Here is a 7409-nt window from a genome sequence, read left to right as displayed (position 1 = left end):
TTGGCCTTTTTGGTATTTATGTTATATACTTGTTTGTCGTGATCTAATAAATAAAGTCCATTGACTAATCTAGCAGATCCATAAAACATCTCTTTAAAATAAAACGAACAACTATTGTCTTTTATTAAAAAGGTAAATCCCTTAGCATCTAAACAAGAAACTGAAATGATGTTTTTAGTAAGACTTGGAACATGGAAACAATCTTCCAGTTCCAAAACTAGCCCGGAGGTCAACGACAAATAGTAAGTTCCTACAGCTAATGCAGCAATCCGTGCTCCATTTCCCACTCGTAGGTCGACTTCACCCTTGCTTAACTTTCTACTTCTTCTTAGTCCCTGTGGATTGGAACATAAGTGTGAGCCACAACCTGTATCTAATACCCAAGAAGTTGAATTAGCAAGTATACAGTCTATAACGAAAATACCTGAAGATGGAACGACTGTTCCGTTCTTCTGATCTTCCTTTAGCTTCAAGCAATCTCTCTTCCAATGCCCCTTCTTCTTGCAGTAGAAGCATTCGGATTCAGAAGTGGGTTGACTGACCTTCCTCTTTACAGATTTGGCGCCAGTTTGCTTAGTTGGGCTGGCCTTGTTGCCACCTTTCTTAGCATTCCTCTTCTTTCCAGATTTCTTGAACTTGCCCCCACGCACCATAAGCACATCCTGCTTATCACTTTTGAGCGTCTTTTCAGCGGTCTTCAGCATACCGTGAAGCTCAGTGAGCGTTTTGTCCAGACTATTCATATTGTAGTTCAGTTTGAACTGATCATACCCGCTATGAAGAGAATGGAGGATGGTGTCTATAGCCATTTCCTGAGAAAATTGCTGATCCAGCCGACTCATATTCTCAATGAGTCCAATCATTTTGAGAACATGTGGACTTACGGGCTCGCCTTTCTTAAGCTTGGTCTCAAGAATTTGCCTATGAGTCTCGAATCTTTCGACTCGAGCCAGATCTTGGAACATGTTCTTCAACTCACTGATGATTGTGAAAGCATCTGAGTTGATGAACGTTTTCTGCAGATCCGCACTCATGGTGGCGAGCATTAGACATTTCACATCCTTGTTGGCATCAATCCAACGATTGAGGGCTGCCTGAGTGACCCCGTCGCCTGCAGCTTCGGGCATCGCCTCATCTAGGACATACTCCTTTTCTTCCTGCATAAGAACTATTTGCAAGTTCCTTTGCCAGTCAAGGAAGTTTTTCCCGTTCAACTTCTCCTTTTCGAGAATTGATCGAATGTTGAATGAATTGTTGTTTGCCATATTAAAAACTACAATTGAAAAGAATAAACAAATAAATAACCATTCACAGTTTCTCTTAATAAACTTAAATTCTAGCATACATGCATAATTCAATGTTTATTAAGCATTTTATTCAAGTTATGTGTTCCGGCAGGTGTGAATAAAATGATTCCAAGATCCTAAAATCATTGAAGAACTAAGCACAGTTTGTCGACTTAATCCTAGAACATCTTAGGTAAGCAAAAGCCTTTTGCTAATAGTCTAGAAACTATTCTTGGTTGATAGGTACGTCTAAGAACTTATTAGGTAAACCTATCGATTTTGCCACGACATAAAAGGACTCCTTACTTATATCGTTGAGTTTCACCAAAACTAACATGTACTCACAATTGTTTGTGTACCTTGCCCCTTTAGGACCAATAAGTAACACCTCGCTGAGCGAAAACTATTACTAGATTGATGTAAAGGATATCCAAGAAAGTGTATATTTTGGCATGGCACCTTTTAACTCAATTTTTAAGTTTGGAACTTAAGGCTCTTACTATGTTGGTTAGATTTTAAGTGAACTAAAATCCTTAATCATGCAACATAATCAAGCTTTTGATCTCATGCATTTTAAGACATATTTAAAAGCAATAAATAACTTAAAACATGCATAAGATTAAATGTGATCTAGTATGGCCCGACTTCATCTTGAAGCTTTGACTTCAAAGTCCGTCTTGAAAATCTTCGTGGGAGGCACCATTTTCTTCAAATAGGATAAGCTATAACTAATTACAACTATTTGATGGTACGCAGACCATATTTGAATTGAAAAATAACTTTTGGTACTTTAGACCAATTACATTCAAATTAATGGTACGCAGACCATAATTTCTATCCTATTTGGGCCATACTAGTCACTTCATAACCTGCAAAACAGTACATATACAATATATACCATTCACCCATTCACTATCATGAATGGCCCACATAGCTGGTTAGTAAAACACATTATGCATCACGTAAACATTTGCAGCAATTAATCAAGGGCACCAATAATCTACCAATTATTCAGTCCTTATTAATTCTAATCAAGTTGTTTTAACCTTAAGGATTTGTAGACCTAATCGAGAGTTTATGACTAAAAAGCGCTCCCACTTAAACCAATAAATTCATATGCTTTACTAATTTTAAACATAAAAATGTATTTCTAGTCTAACCGGAAACATACAAATTTAATTAAAATTTAAAGCTCATATAAATTTATAATTGAATCCAAAAAGTTTAATTTAATTTCAGTCGTTATTTAAATTAATTCATGATTTTAATTTTAGTAAAATAATTAGAATAAATAAAATTTATTATAATTACAATATTCAAAATTAAAATCCAAGAAAATAATTTAAATTATTAATTTTAAAATTAATTAAAATTACGTGAACTGAAATTTTCAAATTAAACATTAAAAACGATCTAACCGTAACGCAAATACCCTACGCATTGCACGCCCATGGGCCGCACGCACACAGCCATCGCTGGCCATGTGCGCGCAGCCCATGCGCTCGTCGCATAGCTGCTGCATCACCATCGCAAGCCTCCGCACGCTGTGGTGCTCGCTGCGCGCGCCAGCGCTCATCGCACGCGAGCCATCGCTCGCAGTGCGCGCTCGCCAGCGCTCGCTGTGCGCGCTCCATAGCTCGCTGTGCGCGCGAGCCATTGCTCGCTGTGCGCGCGAGCGATCGCTCGCTGTGCGCGCGAGCCATTGCTCGCTGTGCGCGCGAGCCATCGCTCGCTGTGCGCGCGAGCCATCGCTCGCTGTGCGCGCGACATCGCTCGCTAGGCGCGCGACATCGCTCGCTGTGCGCGCGAGCAACGCTGGGCGCAGCGCTCGTGGCACGCGAGCTTGCGCTCGCTGCGCGCGAGGCTGCGCGCTCTTGCGCGAGGCAGTGCGCGTTGTGGCGCAGCTCGCTTGCTGCCCACACGCGACTGCCTTGGCTTGCCTTTCGCCCATGCCCATTTGTTCATAGCTCGTGGCCCACGACACAAGGTAGGGCTGCTGCCTTGTGCTCGTGCACCACGCCCTTGCTCATTGCATTCGTGCCGCACGGGCGACGAGCTCCCTTGCTCGTCGTCGCATGCCCGCACTATACACACCCCTTAAGGGTAACACGAAGCGTCCATTGCTTTGTGCGTGCAAGTTATATGAACGAATCGCATAAAAATTTAAAATTTATATTTAAAATTAATGACAAATTAATAAATAATATTAATTTCATAATTTTAGGGCGAAAAATCGAAAATTTATTATTCAATTGATTTCCGATTGTTATGGATTCAAGTCTAGGTCATAAAAATTTAAAATTTATCATAAATTTACAATTTTTATGGTGGTTTTTAATCATAGGTTTCTAATTAAATTATAATTATTTATGAAAATCAAATTAATTCTAAATTATTCTAATTTTCAACAAATTAATCATAATTACAAATTAGATTGCATAATTAACAAGGCTAGGCATTCAAACTTGTTAAACATATACAGTAGGTCAATCAAAAATTCAAGATTTATCAACAAGAATCGCAAATATTTAATTTAACATCTTAAATTTACGAAATTTTGCATTCGAAAAACTAAAACCTTCGAAAAGTCATAGTTAGGCTTCGAATTTGAGAATTCTGGGTTCGGCAGAAAAATATTATTTTTGTCAAAATTTTAGAATGTCATTTACATGCGGAATTGACACAAAAATCACTCGATTTGGATGAGTAACGAAGAAACTGCCGAAAAACTGCGTACGTATAATTAAATAAACGCAATTTGCAATTAATTAACAATTACGAAAATTAATCACCCCTTTTAATTCTTGCAAATTTGTAATATTTAACTATGTTCATGCAAATTAGATTATGAAAATAATAAGGGGCTCGTGATACCACTGTTAGGTTATGATACATATGATATTACATAAATCATGCGGAAACAACCATTAACCCAGGATTACATATTATTTACACATAATCATATAGCATAATTTAGATGCATACTCTTTGTTGCGTGCCCTCCCTAGCTGCGCCCGAACCGAGCAAGAACAAGTCTTTAGGACTCCAAGTGTCGTCCCTCCGTAGATAGTCCACAGCACGTCCGGATCCGCCTTAAGATTGACCAACTAGAATCGCCCTTAAGGTACTAGAATTTTCGGCACTTTTGAGCAAGATGTGTGACTGAATTTTTCTCTCAAAAACTCACTTTGAATACTTTTAAAACTCGTTATAAATTGTGAACCCAGGCCACATATTTATAGGGGTATGGAAAGGGAATTGGAATCCTATTAGGATACGAATTAATTAAACTTAGAATCCTACAAGAACTCTAATTAATTAATTTATCAAATAGAATTAGGAATTTAATCATTAACCGAACTCTGCACGATTTAGGAATCGTGCATGAACACAAACTCACACACACACACACGGCAGCCACAATGGGCCGCCCATGCGCGTGCGTGCGAGCAGCAGCCCACGCAGCGAGGCCATGGCCTTGGCGCGCGCTGGGCCTGCCTTGCGGTGGGCCTGGGCGCTGCCTTGGTTGGGCGCTCGTTTGGCTGGGCGCGCGTTTGGCTTGCTGGGCGATGGCCTGGCTTCGAGCTGGGCCCTCGTCCGGCAGGCCTCGTCCGATGCTTATTCGTACGATACGCTTCCGATTAAATTTCCGATTCCGGAATTCATTTCCGATACGAACAATATTTAACATTTCCGATTCCGGAATTAATTTCCGTTTCGAACAAATATTTAATATTTCCGTTTCCGGAATTATTTTCCGATTCCGATAATATTTCCGATTCTGACAATTTTTCCGTTTCCGGCAATATTTCCGATTCTGGCAATATTTCCATTTCCGATAATATTTTCCGATACGTACCATGTTTCCGTTTCCGGCAACATCTACGACTTGGATAATATTTATATTTCCGATACGATCCATATTTCCGTTTCCGGCAATATCATCGTTTCCGGAGTATTCATTTCTTGCCTGTGACGATCTCAGCTCCCACTGAAACCAAGATCCGTCGATTCCGAATATTCATAGATGGAGTATTTAATGCCATTAAATACTTGATCCGTTTACGTACTATTTGTGTGACCCTACGGGTTCAGTCAAGAGTAAGCTGTGGATTAATATCATTAATTCCACTTGAACTGAAGCGGCCTCTAGCTAGGCATTCAGCTCACTTGATCTCACTGAATTATTAACTTGTTAATCAATACTGAACCGCATTTATTAGACTTAACATAGAATGCATACTTGGACCAAGGGCATTATTTCCTTCACTTTTTACCTAGGTGAAACTGCTTTCACTTGGAGTTCTAAAAAACAACCAGTTGTAGCATTGTCAAGCTGCGAAGCAGAATATATAGCATCTTCATCTGCCGTATGTGAATGGTTATGGTTGAGGAACTTACTGAAAGAAATTGATCATGTTCAAGAAGGACCAACTACAATCTATGTAGATAACGTGTCAGCAATAAAACTTGCTAAAAATCCAGTACAACATGGAAGAAGTAAACATATTGATACCCGATTTCATTTTCTCCGAGAACAAGTTAAACAAGGGACAATCACACTGGAATATTGTAATACAACAGAGCAAGTTGCAGACATATTTACAAAGCCACTATCTCTTGATAATTTCAAAAGGTTGAGAGAAATGCTCGGAATGAAAATTAAAGCTTGAGGGGGCATGTTGAGAGCCACAACTTTAATTTTAGAGTTACTATTATTCACATTTCTTATATTAGAATTTGTATAAAATTGAGAGGTAAATGTTGAGAATGATTCTCATCCTCTATATATTTAGTTACAAAAAAGATATAAATATAAGATGCTTATTTCATTATTGTAATGTGTAGAAAAACAAAGAAGAAAAGGGAGAGAAAATAAGAGATAAAATAAAGGAGATATTAAGGAGGAAAAGTTTTATATTGAAAGACATATATATATATATATATATATATATAGAAATATTTTTTTGTTATCCTGGGTTGTAACCCATATTTGTTTCTCCTTTTTATAATCCTTAAAATTATTTGAGTTAGTAATTCGTAAATTGTGTAACTCCTACAGTGACAAACTCAATCACAAACTCGATTGTTGTTGTTGGTGTTATTACAAGTCGGAATTTCTTTGGTATACAATCTCAATTAGATGCTGAAATTTTCTAGACTCATTATCTGGTTAGTGTAATTTTACTACTATGGGCGTTATGTTACTGTGGTTTAACATCTAATTTAATTCTGGTGCTGCGATTTGATAGGTTAACAGGATGTATATACGACGGTTGAGAGACTCTATCAAGCCTAAGAAACATCAATGTATAAGGATTGAAACTCAAATTCACTTAAACAAGATGTTAGAACTTAGAATGCAAATACTACCTACAATTATGCTATGCATTTTTGGGTTTGCGGTTGTGGCCGGCCAACTTGGCGAGGGACTTTTCTCCTAAAATGATCGGGAAGAGGGTCTCATTTCCAATGGAAATGGGTGTGCCTTACCTTGTAGGGGCTTATTTTGCCATCAACATGTGTATGGGTAGCTTGGTGGTGTTATTTGTCGCAATATCTTGTTATCCCCAAAAGTACAGTTATGGAGTTACAAAACTAGCAACGTTATATGTCGGTTGACCTCCTTAATTACCTTCGAAGAATTTGTTTGCATTGTATATGGACACTGAAACTTTAATGTGGCAAACTCAATTACAAACTCCATTGTCGTTGTTGGTTTTATTACAAGTGCAAATTTCTTTGGTATATAAACTCAATTAGATGCCTAAATTTTTCTACTCATTAATTGGTTAGTGTAAATTTACTACAATGGATGTGATGTTAGTGTAAATTAAACTACAATGGATGTTATGTAGTGTAAATTAGTACAATGGGTGTTAGTGTAAACTTACTACAATGGATGTTATGTTATGCCAAAATTCATCGTTATTTTTTTTGGGTGTATGAATGTTTTATAACTAGCTGATATACGAGTGATTTGTATGTTGATATACGGAAGATTGAGGATAGTGTTAGGGATATAAATTAACTTGGGAAGGGTAATCCTACTTTTGTATACTCCATAGTCCATACTAAATAGTGTACAGTCTATTCTTAAATCTAATAATACGATAAATTTTC

The 7409-nt window shown here is 37.9% G+C and overlaps 1 long non-coding RNA gene across 1 annotated transcript; it reads left to right on the top strand.

Annotated features, from left to right (window-relative positions):
- The first annotated feature begins 5606 nt into the window (after positions 1 to 5606).
- LOC130459503 (uncharacterized) lies at positions 5607 to 6990 on the top strand. Its single transcript, XR_008918913.1, has 2 exons — positions 5607 to 6458; positions 6539 to 6990. It is a non-coding gene; the product is annotated as an uncharacterized lncRNA (long non-coding RNA).
- Positions 6991 to 7409: the final 419 nt, after the last annotated feature.

The sequence above is a fragment of the Spinacia oleracea genome, chromosome 4 (assembly GCF_020520425.1).
Source record: "Spinacia oleracea cultivar Varoflay chromosome 4, BTI_SOV_V1, whole genome shotgun sequence".
Classification (NCBI taxonomy): Eukaryota; Viridiplantae; Streptophyta; class Magnoliopsida; order Caryophyllales; family Amaranthaceae; genus Spinacia; species Spinacia oleracea.
Note: the sequence above shows the minus strand (reverse complement) of the source record. Positions and strands in the feature narration are given on the sequence as shown.